The sequence below is a fragment of the Sprattus sprattus genome (assembly GCF_963457725.1).
Source record: "Sprattus sprattus genome assembly, chromosome: 4".
Taxonomy (NCBI): Eukaryota; Metazoa; Chordata; class Actinopteri; order Clupeiformes; family Clupeidae; genus Sprattus; species Sprattus sprattus.
In genome coordinates, this window is record NC_137923.1 from 37,475,082 (window position 1) to 37,489,783 (window position 14,702).

A 14,702-nucleotide genomic window follows, 5' to 3' on the forward strand; every position below is an offset into this window, starting at 1 on the left:
TTCAGACAATGAGTCATTGTACATAACGTCCCCGTCGGAGCATACAAATGTAGGGTTTTTTGGAAAATTATACTGTAGTGTTGTACATCGCAAGTGCAGAAGAGGCAATGTGCTGTTTTTAAGGCAAAGTCATGTTATGTCTCATTCGGATGAGTGACTCGAATGACCCTGGAACAGCAGGGATGGACCTTCATAGAAGCCTATCTTCAGTATGTCTGTACTGTTTCCAGATCAGATGTTGTCTATGTTGAGCCACACGTAGTACTTTTAGCCTTTAGCCTCGATAGACTTGCATATCTGTGCATCCGAGAACTGAGTCTCACCAGGATGCGAGGTAATAGGGCAGTGGCTCTAGGTCTCCTGGGAAACAACGCTATTTCCTTGTAGTGGGTGGTTGTGCAAAGCCGCCAGTTTTTTGAATGATGCTTGTACAAATGCGCAAAAATAAGCAGCGGTTCGTCCTTTCTTTTTTTATCACAACCGATCTGCATTCTAGGATTTCTTTGTATCATATCACCGATTTATATATCGGTTTCATTTAACGTGTGCTTATACTTGTTTCATTTGAACAGTTTCTTTTTGTACGTGCTCTAATTTATGGTTGATTTTTTGGTGTACTTGTTTTTCGACTGAGGACACTCATTTGGTAGATGGTTGGTTAGATGTCCGAGAGCTTCAGTGGAGCCCACTGTGATTGTCAAACACAAGGAGGTGCCTGGGACTGAGGGTCCACATCACCTTGAGACTAGGAAAGACTTTAAAAGACTGGAGAGGTAAAGGACGGACTAGGAAAGACTACAACTGAGGAAGGAGGAAACACTTAGACAGACTGGAGAAGGAGAGGACATACTAGGAAAGACTTGGAGAGACTCTGACTGATTTGGGGGAAATATGGCTGACTGGGCCTGGCTGACTTTGGCAGACAAAGAAAAGACAGCGGAGAGACGACTGTACACGATACAGACAGACAGTGAAAGACTCCAAGAGATGCTAATAAGACCAGATAGAGACATACCAAGAAAGGTATGGGGAGACACCAGGGAAAACTGAAACAGACCCTGATGGTCTAAAGAAAGACTTACATTAAGACAGGCCAGCAAAGAATGAGAGAGAACACAAAGGATATGTTTAGACTGTCAAAATTTGATTTGTGTGCATATCCAATTGGAATTTAATCATACTTAGCAAGTTGAACCACCTAATAAAATTGCAACAAATGCGATTGTGCAACAAGTCTACAAAGAGGATCCAGAACAACATTGATTGTACTTGGGAATCTCCCCCATTATGAATGCATATGAAAACACAACTGGAAGCCACTAGTTCATGATTCAGATTGGTATGTCACTGCATGGCCTAAACACAGAAGCTGAATAGTGGCATGAAAAGACTACAGCTGAGACAAGAGCTGGCTGTGTGTGCAGGGGAAAGTTTCAGGTATGTGTAAACAACAGGAAGTGATTGACGTAGGTCAAAGGTCGTAGTTGAGCTAAGTCAAGAACAGAGACACAGAGGGAAGGACAGGATAATGGGATGGGAGGAGAGTGTATGTGTTTACATGTACGGAATGGTACTGTAGGTTACTAAGACAAGTGAGTCTGCTTGTGTGTGTGTGTGTGTGTGTGTGGAATTCTGGGTGGGGGTGGGGGAGGGGTGCGTGTGTGTGAGCATACCCGTTGAGGTTATGCTTTTGACTGGGTGAGCGTTTGTGTGAGCATTTTAGCATTTTTTTGTAATCGTCTAGAAACACATTTGTAGGGTTTGAATATGCAAGTGTGTGTGTGTGTTTGTGTGTGTTTGTGCACACACGCGTGTGTTTGTGTGTGTGGTGGGGGGAGGGGAGCCGTGAAAAGCATTTATACACATTGGCAACAACAGTTACAATCGTGTTTACCTTTGTTTAGTATGACTCCAAACATGTAAAATGGAACCATGAATGACAATGATCAGAACGATATCGCCAATAAAATCAGTTCTACTTTTACCTTGGCTCTGGTTTTTATCATTTTCTCAGTATTTACGTATATGACTGTATCTTAATGTGGCATATCTATCATCTCTTCCTATCTTTCCAAACATTCAGCATTTTTAATCTTTCAAGTTTGTTTGGGTACTCTTGGGGACATCTTAAGCCTCCACATATAACGAGAAACCACTAAACACATGATATTCAGTATGTTTAAGACTCTAAGCTTAAATGGTGCTGTAGGGCCTGGAAGATGTCTGATTGAGAAATTGCTTAATGCTGAGAACAGAAGCCTGTGTGTATCTTCAGAGCCTGTCATCTCACCTTACATACAGAAGACAGAAACAGATATAGAACCAAAATCCTGTACAGAATTAATAATTTGGTAGGTCGTTTCAAGTTACACTTCATGAGCCCCTCTGGGTACAGGTCCATATAAATGAGATAGACAGCGTGGGAAGAGACTTGCTTTCCTTCTCTTCCTCAAAAAGACCTGTGAGCAATTCATGTCCCTGCACATCTCCCCGCTGCTTCCCAACTCTAAAAAGATCTCTATATCATTCAGCACTTCTCTCCTTCTTCTTTCCATTTGTTTTTCTCTCTCTTTCTCTAATGGACCCTCTCTCTCTCTAACTCATTCTTCCCTCTCTCAATCTGTGTCTGCGGCTTGAGCCTTTGTTTTCTCTTCTAAATTGAGGTGCAGTCTGAAAAGACAAAGGCTGTGATCAGATACAGTACAGCACTGACTGATTCTTATCAGACAGACAGAGAGCGCGAGAGAGAGACATAGAAAGCGAACGAAAGAGAGAAAAGGGGACATTCTTAATCCTTCATCGTGATAATTTATATAATATCTGTATGAATCTAGGCAATCACCTACACACACTTCACCTCTATACTGACAAAAATGAAATTACAGGCCTCTATGTGTTTAGAGCCAGCTTCACTTCCATCCATGGTTCCCATCATTATACAGTGCTGTACTGCCTTCTGTCAACCTATCAAATCTCTGGTAGACACCTGGTGCAGGTGAAACCACATCTTTCCATCCTCATAGAGTAAACTACTTGATTTGATTGTTCATTGACTGCCTCCGTAACAAAGTGGATTGGAAGGTTACTCAATTTACTAATGATGAAAGAGGTGGCTGACCTGCTTTCACAATTGTTCTGTATGAGGGAACCTAACTAACTTTATTGTTGGTTTAGAAAGGTGCATAGGTCCTCTGAATCAACAATGGGACCAGTCTTTAATCAGGGTTTAAATCTCTTGGCCCGACCTGCTTATTGTGAAAGTCAAGTCATCATGTGGTCTATCCATTTGCATCGGCTGAAGAGGGTCACCCATATCTTTACAAACAGTCTTGGCTGATCCCTTTGGTACTCATGGATGTGTTTACAGTATGTGCACGGCAGCTGGGTGAGTTACATGGTGTGGGTCAGTACAGGTTGAGCTTCAGGCTCCAGGTGCCTTCACCGACCAGAATAAGCCCCCGCTGTCCAACACATACATCACTTCTGACAGGTAACTACAGCAACCTATAGCTACAGGCACAACACCCACGTTTAAACCACTGATCTATGATCAAATTGCTCCCTCCCCTCAGCGTCTACAGGCCACGGCATGAGATTTAGCCCGAATCTGTTCTGCGGGAGGAACTTGGTCTCCGCCGATTTTAAAGTGTGAAATGCTGGTTTTGTCAGCATTTTATGTGCTCCTCAAACGTGTCAGGTGTTGCCTGGCGGTGAAAATGATGTTGTGAGGACGAGAGATACGCAACATGAGAGACTGCTGAGTGATCCAGCACCTGGAGAGCTCCACAGTATCTAGTCTAGAATAGATAGATAGATAGATAGATCTCTCGAATAGAGGGAAAGGGATTGGGGAGGTTTTGAGAGGTACCTAAAATGCTATTACACCAGACGAACAATTTTCCGTATCATTAACAGAGACAAACCACAGCCCAGTGGTGTAGTCCAGGGTATATGCAGGCCCACTTTTTTTTCAATCAGCATTGCGTATACCCACTTCTCAAATCAGGGCGTTTATTCTGTGCTGTATGCTGGTCTGCTTTAAAAAAAATTGAAAAATTAAGAGTATACCCACTTCTCCAGGTACTTCTACACTAATGCATAGCCTGCGCTGTTGCTTGCTGAAGCATGCGGTTGATGAGCACTTCACCAGACCTATGCTGACTTCAACATGCCAGTGAGACAGACACTGCCGCCAAAAGCTTGTTTGACCTGGTATTATCACGACCGAGTTTTCCCTTTAAACATTCCCGAGGCACATGAAAGGAGCGTAGCCTACTGAATACGGCTTTGTGTTTTCTTAGACTATCTGTTTCTAAAATGGAGACTATCAATGACGCCTGTCAGCGGAGTCTGAGCGTATGCGCAACCTCATCCGTTTGTTTTCCCCACATCATGTCCAGGAAAGTGTCCAAAATACCAAGTGGAACAAAAAGATACATGTCGTTCCCAATTGCTGCCTATTTTAACCAACTTTATTCAAATTAAGGCCAGAACTCGAAAGGCTCAAGCCTTAATGGACCAGGCCAAAACCGCATATGGGGTCTCTGAGGACGTATACGGAGTACAGGGGTATCAATCGCACTGTTGAAGTAACTGTTTGGTGAAACTGCTAGTCTTTCCAAGCTCTGTAGGTGTCGCCAAAGACACAGGAGCCAACAGAGTGAAAGAAGTTGCACGTCTTGTTACGTTTACTGGCGTGTTTGTTGTTTTGTGCTCACCCCAGTAACATTAAAAGTGTGAAAACAAATAAGGCTAAGAAATATTTGGAACAATGGGTTATGCAACAGGCTTTGGAGGTAAGCCCATAGCTCACAGAAAGTTAAAAATATGTTTTTCTTTCTATTCTTCTTAATTATGCTAGAGCCAAAAACGACTGCCCAGGCCAGCCTCTTAATTTGACAGCCACTAATGAAGACAAAATGATGTAGGGAGGCTGTTCATATCACTGTTATTTTATGTAACATCTAGTGCTTGGGTGGTTGTTAATTACGACTAATGAAAATGTTTGTCTGTCTCCTCTGCCAACAACCTTAAACTGCCCGCGGGTGTAGCGTGAACTCGACCTCCCCTTTTGTGAAGACAGAGGGATGACGGTCCCGGCAGGGTGTCTACCTACGAACACATCTTACGGGAAATATTCATATGAACACAAGATCCTGTTTCCCATACGCATGTGATTGTTGCTGTTGTTTTGTTTTTTAAACAAACTGCCCCCATTCACGGGGATGTTGAAAGAAACCTTTATGAATGTGTAGTGAAGGCCAAGGTAACTGCACTTAGCCAAGAGAAACGCTTATAGTCTGCTTATGTAGTGCTGAAATAAGAAAATTAAACCGTTCTGGAGTGAGAGCAAAAATATTTTTTTCAGAACAACAGAACAGATGACTGAACACAAAGCAATGCACAAGGGCTCTCTTTTCTTTCCCCCCCCCCCCCCCCCCCCCTCTCTCTCTCTCTCTCTCTCTCACACACACACACACACAAACACACACACACACACACACACACACACACACACACACACACACCTGAACTATTTCTTTGTTACGAGATTGGTTCTGCGTTCTCACGGACAGATGTTTGAGATCAGAAATGTCATCGGCTGAGAGAGGAGGCCTGGTGCAGCGCAGGTGATAAGGGACGGAACGGCCCAAAGGTCGGCTCTCTCGATGGTGGATGGCGGCAGACACATTTGTGAGCGACCTAACCTCAACAAAAACAAGCCTTGCGCACGTGAAATGCGCTAGGTCAGCGAGACAAACCCTTTGGGACAGTTGTAGGATGCTAATTAAAATCAGCCCTTTCATTCCGTTATCACAGGTGCATATGCAAGGTCATCCATTGTTAATGAAAATTAACTGAGACTGCTGCACTTCGGGATTTGAATGAAAATGGGTGACACAATAATGGAAATATTTCAATGAAATGGATAATCATGGACAGGTTTTGCATACAAGCCTTCTCTAGGCTTATAAATTAAAATGGCAAAATAACCCGCGGTGACTAATTTAGCGCGAGTACGGGCGAGTCGAAGGGAGCTGTTATTAGAGCCGCTGCCTAGTGAAAAGAAACAAACCCGGTGCTGGGAATGTCAGCGCTCATCCGAACCCAAGAGGCGTGAAGCTCCAACATGCTGCGGGCCCTGCAAGCGAGTTCATTTGGGAACCCAGCCATTTAGTTGAGGATCACTTGGCACAGTGAACTGACAGGCGAAAAACATTAAGTTTCTTTCTGGAGGGGTTGTGGCTGTAAATACGCTAGAGAAAAGCTGTAGGACGGGGCTTCAGCCCTGTGCTGTACATCATCCCTATCACAAGGGCCCCGCAAGAGAAAGCACTGCACATGGTTCGAGATAAACGGATGATGGATTTTAGGAAAGAATGACAGCACTGGACAACATTTAATGTTTTTTTTTATATGAAATACACATTTACTCTTAGTAAATTTGACCAACATTACAAAATATATTGTATAATCACATGGGTTGTGAATTCCATCGCTGAACCATATCCAGATTTTCAAGATCCTCACTCTGGAGGCCAGCATGTAGAGAAAACAGACCAAATGCCGGACAAGTAGTAGGCCTACGTTTCTGTGGGACAATATAGGACATGTTACTGACACTGAGAGGTAACTTAAAACGTTGATTTAATGTCTATCTAACTGAATAAGAACCATTTGTATTACGTTTTTCGGGTTGTAGCAACATATACTTTTTCTTCTTGTCGATTCCCAAGAACACCAGTTAAGCCATTAAAGATGCAGGCTAAAGCATATGAAAGCACAGCGCTGTTTATGTCTATTGATAGATATCCAACATGCATTGGCCATTACAAGCTCAACCCATACAGCTCAACCCAGACGTATTAAAAAAGGCAGTGCACACAATGGGTCCAGCTTAAGTCTATAACAAATGCAAGATAAAAAAAAGCTCATGTGCCAGGTAGATAAAATAACGCATTCATGTAATCTTATTTTTGACAATTCAAAGCCAAATGACCAATGACAATGCTGGACATTATGTCAATATGAGGGACAAAGGAGTCAAAATGCAACGCAAGGCATTCACAGCTGGTACGTTCATGGCCTGCCTGATGCGCAGCTGCTGCCGCTGACACATTGTTACAAAACCGCTCCGAATCATCCTTGGATAGATCAAAATAGTGGGGATTATAATAGCACAAATACTCGTAAAAATAACACGTATAACAATATTGCTCTTTTTAGACTCTAATCTACTCGTTGGCAATGTTTGTTTGGTTGGCTCCAAGCTCCTTAGGCGTTCTGGACACACTGTGCCCAGCAAGGCACAAAGCCCCCATTTTCTGAGCATGAACCCTGAGGGAAGATCCCACACTCCTCCGAGGGATCGGGCACAGATCTGGGGCCAGTAGGAGCTTTATCCACCCCTCCTCTCTCTTTCTCTCTCTCTCTCTATGTCTCCCTCTATCTCTCTCTCTCTCACTCTCACTCTCTCGCTCTCTCTCTCCGTTGGTGGAGATAAGTACTGTACTATAGATAAACAAATAAACATACAAATAAATAAATATGAAACTGTTTGTGTAATGCCTCCATATAATCCAGCTCTAATAAGTGCACTTTGTCCTGTGCTGTGCTGACCTTTTGGTGGCAGGGCTTTGTGTCTTTGGTCCCGTAGGACCGCCACTCTCATCTCTTGAACCAATTCAGCCCACACTTCTACCCACCTCCTTTCTCCTTTCAACCAGTCCCCTGACATCCTTCTTTCTGACACCTCCCTCCCCTCTACAGTCAACGCCTCCTCCTGTACTTTCTCTTTAATTTCTTTCTCCGATTCCTCAATCATCCTTCTTGTTCCTGTTCCTGTGAGTCTCCCAGTTCTCGGAAACATATTTGTGTCTCTTCCTGTCATTACTTATATTCTCTGACCCGCTTTTTTGCTTTTAATCCTCCCTTCACCACCCTCTGTCCCTCTCATCCCTGTCCTCTCACCTTTGCTTCCCTTTTTTTAGTCCGTCTCATCCCTTCCCATTTCCTTTATTTCTACGCCTATATTTAGCTGTAATCCCCTAGTTCTGTTGCCACATCTGGACAGCACTCAACAGCTGCAGATAGATTTACATAAACAACTACACTCACGCACACTTGCGCACAAGAGTGCACGAACACACATGGGCATTCACTCAGACACTCCAAAGCAACACACACACACAAACATATACCATCTAAAACACACATTTATTTTACTGAGCAACCACATCAGGTCACGCTCACACACACAAACATGCACATACACACACACACACACACACACACACACACACACACACACACACACACACACACACACACACACACACACACACACAGTACAGTACCCATGTAAAATCCTTATCACAACCCACCAGTCTGGCTCCCTCTCAGCAAGAACACTTTCAGGAGTAGATTCCTGGGATCTCTGGATCGGGTTTCTTGGGACTGGATCTCTGGCAGTGGATCTACAATCAGTAGACAACAAGCCCTCAGTGAGGTGGCATCAGAGATGGGGGGTTGGGGGAGGGGATGGTGTACCTTGGAAACCCCCTCCCTATCCTCCTGCGAGAGTCTCCAGAGCTCCCGTCTGGTTTAATTCAGCTTAATGTGGCTTTAACTCTGACCTGCTTCTTTGATCCATACGAGCCAACCTCTAGAGCCAAGGACCCCTGGAGCAGGAAACATGCAGAGAAGGAAAACTCTGCCCAGATTGGGAGAAAACCACTAACCCAACCACCCGCCCCCCCCCCCCCTGAGCCACCAACCCCCACACACCTTGTTCTTCAGTTCTGAGAGAAGAAACAGACAGCGGATGACAGCGCATGGATGCAGCCTGTGGGCCAAGTTTACGTTTCATGCCAGAGTGAGTTGGTGTATTTGTTCTGAGCTGTCCCACTGCATTTTGTCATCACCGTCAGGGTTATGCTGTGTTGACACACACTTGTGGAAAAAGTGTGCTCCTGTGTTAGGAACGAGTTATTTGAGTGGAAGATTTTAGTCCTGTTTTTTTTCTGCTTGCTGTAGTTCTTTGATACAAAAGGCTTCCTGAAGTATTCTACAAAGAATTTCTCATCAAAAGGTTCCAGACCAAGTATTTAATGGGTCCTCTGTGATGTCAAGGAAAGATCCCCTCATTCAGGAATGCGAGGATCTCAATGTTTACAAGAAATACATTTGTGGAAAAAGCCAAGCATTTGTCCTTTGTGAAAAGGTGGCCCAAACTATGCCCAGCGGCCCTTTTGTTAGTGCTCAAGGTCGAAATCCGTCTGTGAAAAAACCTCCATAATCTAATGTCTGAGCAAGCTTTAGTTTCACACCTCAGTCCCCTCAAACCTATTTGTAGCATTTTCACATCTCTCCACTAAATCTGCACATAGAAATTATGTAGGAAAATCTGTGGGGTCAGGTCAGTAATCTATGCTCGGATCCACTCATGTCATAAGGGAATGTAAGGATGAAAGACTAATGCCATTGACCTTGAGCAGGGAAACAGACTGACGGAATAATCCCAGGAAGGGCGGCAAACAGATTCAACAGAAATATTCGACTGAAATACCTGGAACTTCACAGCAGAGCCACCATATTGACAGATGAATGTAGCCATGCAGTAAGGAAGTGAAGCAAATGAGGACAGACTATCCTAATGGAGCACATGGAGGCTCAGACAGACTAGAAATGTTTCATCGGTTGATTTAATACCTCTCAGTATACCCATAATTCACTTGTCTACATGACACATTGTCGTTACCACTGACCTATTGCATTTGCTTTTGACCTTTGGCAGACATGTGCTCGGGAGGTAATCCCTACATCTAACCTTAAAGGATGGGCATGAAGATTGCCGATAAGCCCCCGGACAGACTTCATCTTCGTTGGATTAGCAGAAAAACCCGTTTTACTTCTTCTTTTTCTGCATGTGGCACGAGAGGCCAAGGGCACCTTAAGTGTCGCATCATTCACGTGTGAAGGCTCAGAGGGGGGGGTGTGTGGGTTGGCGTAACAACCCTGCAGCAACACTGCATACAGAGGGCGTCTTTGATATCGCTCTCTGTTAATTTTACCAGGCATGTGCCTCATGTCATTCCCTTGCACTTAGATTCAGCTGTTTGATTCCTATGGGGAGGTTCTGTAAGGTTCACTGTTTAAGCAGGAGTGTTGGATATTTTAAGTCATTCTTGATTGTTGTGATCATATTATGCCTGTAGCTACTGATATTTAATGGCTGACTTCCCATGTACATATCTCAGTTCTTTAATTTGGAGTTTCTCTATAGAGCCATTGAAGTTAAATGCACCCATCAGCTTCGGCAAACAACCTTGTTCTGTTATAAGTTAGTCATATACAGATATGAATAATGCAAGTGTGTTCTGGGTTGGTTGACCTACTGTATGTGCTATGTGCTATGTTCTATGGTCTTTATGCTATGGAGATCTTAGTATAATGATTACATTTGGAGCTACACTTTCAGAGCGTTTGCCCGGGTCTGACTATGAGGTCAGAGGTTTTAATTCTGCCAGAGGCTCCCATTTTCAGAGACTCGTCCCCAGACCGGACTGTGAGTCGCTTTGAATGAGCTCCTCCACTAAAGCAGCGGAAACTGATGTGAACAAAAGGAACGGCTAGCCCACAAGCGAGGGGCGATTTGAGCATTAGTCAAACCACCTGTCAATTCAGGCAATGTGAGTCACGCTCTGCCTTAAATGCTCTCTCTGATTCGGTAACCAACTACTTGCAGGGGAAAAAACGCTGCAGTTCGCATGCATTTGAAACGACCCCAAAAATACATTACACACATTAGCATCCAGGGAAACCCAATAATTTCCAACAAAATCCAGCGAGGGCAGTAAGCTTGTTTACCTTAAGCGGCGGGCAGTCTATAGATTAGGATTATTGACATACCATGTCTACACCAATGAGCCCACCCTAATAGCTGCGGTCAAATGATCATTTCAGGGGTAATCCAATGGGTCACCTGCCAGACAAATCATTACAGATTAGGATTTGGTTGTATGACCTCATGGATTACATTTTCATATAATCATATGAATGAATGGAAGTGAGCAATGTACTTTTTTTTTTAAACACATGCTGTGCGTGACTCTTGGTAGTGGTTTGGTACTGGGTTTCTAGGAAGCGGCATGCTGCTGCGTTTTCAATACTGCGGTCAGATGGTGACAGACATGCATAGGATGGACAACGGTGTGTCCTGAGGTTAATCCAGCCACTAGATCAGGGACGTTTGCGCCACACACAGGTCAGCCCAGTCTGTGGTGGACAGAATGGTGGAAATGGGCAAAGCCAACGCACAAGAGAATTAACACACACACACACTTACACACATACATAACCACATACCCCCTTAATAAATACGCACACACACACACCAACACACATGTATAACCACATGGAGGTCCACATACCCCCTTAATACACACACAACAAGACACATACACACACATAGAGGTATTTGGCAAATGAAAGTGAATCACGTGACATGTGCTGTCAGGTCCAGCAAGAAACTGAGCGTAGTTCACATGCGCTTGAGGAGAGAAGCTGCTTTGGTGTTTGGTGCAAACTTTGACTCGGATAAAGGTATGGAGTATGACATTGCATGATATTGCATGCAAGCTACCGAATGACCTGAAAATACAAACAGACACGTGTTCTAGAATTGAATTGAATTGAATTGAAAGTCTTTAATGTCCCCAAGGGGGACATAGCCAGCACATATAAAAGGACACATAAAACATGAAGTAATATATAGCTAAGAACATAAATACACATATAGAACCACCATGCTACAGTACACTGTACTTAAAAAGATAAGTGCTGTAACATGAGCAGGGATAGTAGATGTCCTATCGCTTGTTGAGAAGCCCAATAGCTGATGGTACAAATGATCGCAAGTATCTGTTAGACCTGGTACCTTTTCGGTGGGTATAACTCCTCCCTAATGTTAGGAGGCAAAACTCAGAGTGTAGTGGGTGAGTGATGTTAACCAAAATGGCCATTGTCCTCTGTGTGGCCCTGGCCTCAAACACATGCCCAATGCTGTTGAGATCAGTGCCAATGATTTTCTGACATATCTTGACAGTCTTACCCAGCCTATTTTTGTTGGTCACACACAGATTGCCAAACCAACAGATCATAGCAAAGGTTAAAATTGACTCAATAAAAGATAGATAAAAAGTTTTTGGCAAATATACCTCCTACATAATATCAGTTTGTATAGAATGTGTTTTTTTTTTATTTACAAATTCCGAATTACTTAATGTATTGTTATAAAATGCATTTTCTACACCAGTATTTTTCATTTTATTTTTGATACATTTGATGAGCATGTGTAACCAGGGGCGGAGATCCCACTTCTTTGTAGGGGGGGACCATACATGGTAAAATTTCAGAGAGTAATTTCTGGGGGGGACATTTAAAAATTGCTGTCTGGCCCTATCGCCATCTCTCTGTCTACAGTTTGCTGTCTTCGTACTGCGTTTGCTACCTTGCAGGACTAGACAGCTAGCTAACACTTGTCTTGCAGAATAAAGATGATTAATTTCAAGTGAATCCACAAGTCTTGTTTTTCTTGAGTTTATTGAAGTTATCAGCATGTAATTATTCATACAGGACGTTTGGTTTTGTAAAACTGTCTGAAACAGACAGAAATAAAGAGATACATACATTTCACATCAAAAAATGTGGCATAAAGGTTGCAGATACCACGAGGGCTAGCATAACTTTGCTGCTAAATTCCGAATTATCTTATAACATTTATAAACAGAGCTTCTCTAAACGGCATTAAATGTACCAACACAAAATATACCATGGTCAGCGTGGGTTTTGCTCAAACTTTACTGGAGCGACTTTCAACATGTAACCTAACTTCACTGGTGCAGAGTTTCTTTTTTTCACCAGTGCAGAGGTGGAGGTACTGTTGCAGAATGTAGATGTGACCATTCTATTCCACCATGGCTAGTTTAGTGCTTATTTATTTATTCAATGCCATTTGCGTGTAATGCTTTTGTTAAGACATCACGATGCCTCGTAGAATCTTGACTATAAATGTGAAACAAATGATACAAATATTCTCGTATTTATTATTATTATAATTATTTAAATCCTAAAATGACTGTAGAGTTGATGTGAAAGCAATCACCATTGATTTCTCACAAATTCAGCCCTTAAGAACATGGGTGCACTCCAATATGCTATTTAGCGTTCTTAAATTCTGTTCAAAGTTAAGACCATATCCCAGATGAGAAAACTTTCATGAATGCCAGAATTGTCACAGGAACTTCTTAACATGTTCTTAACTGCATTCGAGAATGAGGTCTAATGTCTGCCTCTATACATATCGTGTAGCATAGCGGCAGTGACTGAGGAGCGAAGAGGAAAAAGAGTGTGTGTGTGCGTGTGTGTGTGTGAGTGTGTGTGTGTGTGTGTGTGTGTGTGTGTGTGTGCTTTGTCCAGAATCAGCAGGCTAAGCTACAAGGCAAGGCAAAGCAAGGCAATTTGATCTATAAAGCGCAATTCATGCATATGTGCAGCTCAATGTGCTTTACATATACAATAACAGGAAAGACAATAAAGAATTAAAATGATACAAAATATGAGTAAAGTGAACAAGTAAAAAGAAGATGATAAGTGTACTGGAAGAACATAATCATATGGAATATAGGTGGCACAACTCACAGTTTAGACAGGTAATCCTGTAGCAAGCAAATCAGTGAAGCAAAAAGTTTTGAGGTTTGATTTAAAACTAACAACATTTGGGGCACATCTAAGTGTTTCTGGGAGTTTGTTCCAGGAATAAGAAGCAAAATATTTGAATGATGATTTGAATGATGTTTTGTCTTAGGTCTTTAAACAGTTAGCAGTCCCTTTCCAGACAACCTTAGGGTTCTTGATGGTTGATATGGAGTAAGAAGATCTAGGAGGTATTTTGGGCTCAAACATTTAGGGTTTTGTAGACCAATACAATTGTTTTAAATTCAACTCTCTTGCACAGTGGAAGCCAGTGCAAAGATCTGAGAACTGGACTATAGGACTATAGTCAGCGGGTGAGAGGGCAATATAAATTTGAGTATTGTCGTCACAGTTATGGTAGCCAATATTGTTGTCTCGCAAAAGTTTTTCTAAGGGTAGCATGTAAAGATTGAATAGAAGAGGGCCAAGGATTGATCCTTGAAGAACTCCACACATCATGTTAACCTTCTGGGAGACAAAGTTTCCAATGGAAACAAAATAATCTCTGTCTTGCAAGTATGATTTATAAAACTTCTGATTGTTTCGATTTCACCTCTGAAAAAATTGCATTCACTGGTCGATAAATGTTCAGGGAGATTTGACACTGGAAGACTAATCATCCTTTCAACAACTGAAAATAAAACACGGGCATTTTTAGAGTTATCATATCATAGAAGAAGAATTGTCTCACATTTTTTAATACAAGGTTGATATTATGCAAGTTTTCGTTTCGTTTTTGTCGTGGTGGATGTGGAGGCCTGATTTATGCCATTTGCGTTCTGCTTTCCTACATTCTCTTTTCTGGGTTCTAACATAGACTGCATTTCTCCGTGGCGCTACAAGCACGAGGAAGACCAGCTTTTCCTTGACTGGGGCAATTGTATAAATGATATCTTTGATGTTTGAATTCAAATCATTTAAAAGTTGATCCACACAGGTTGACTAGC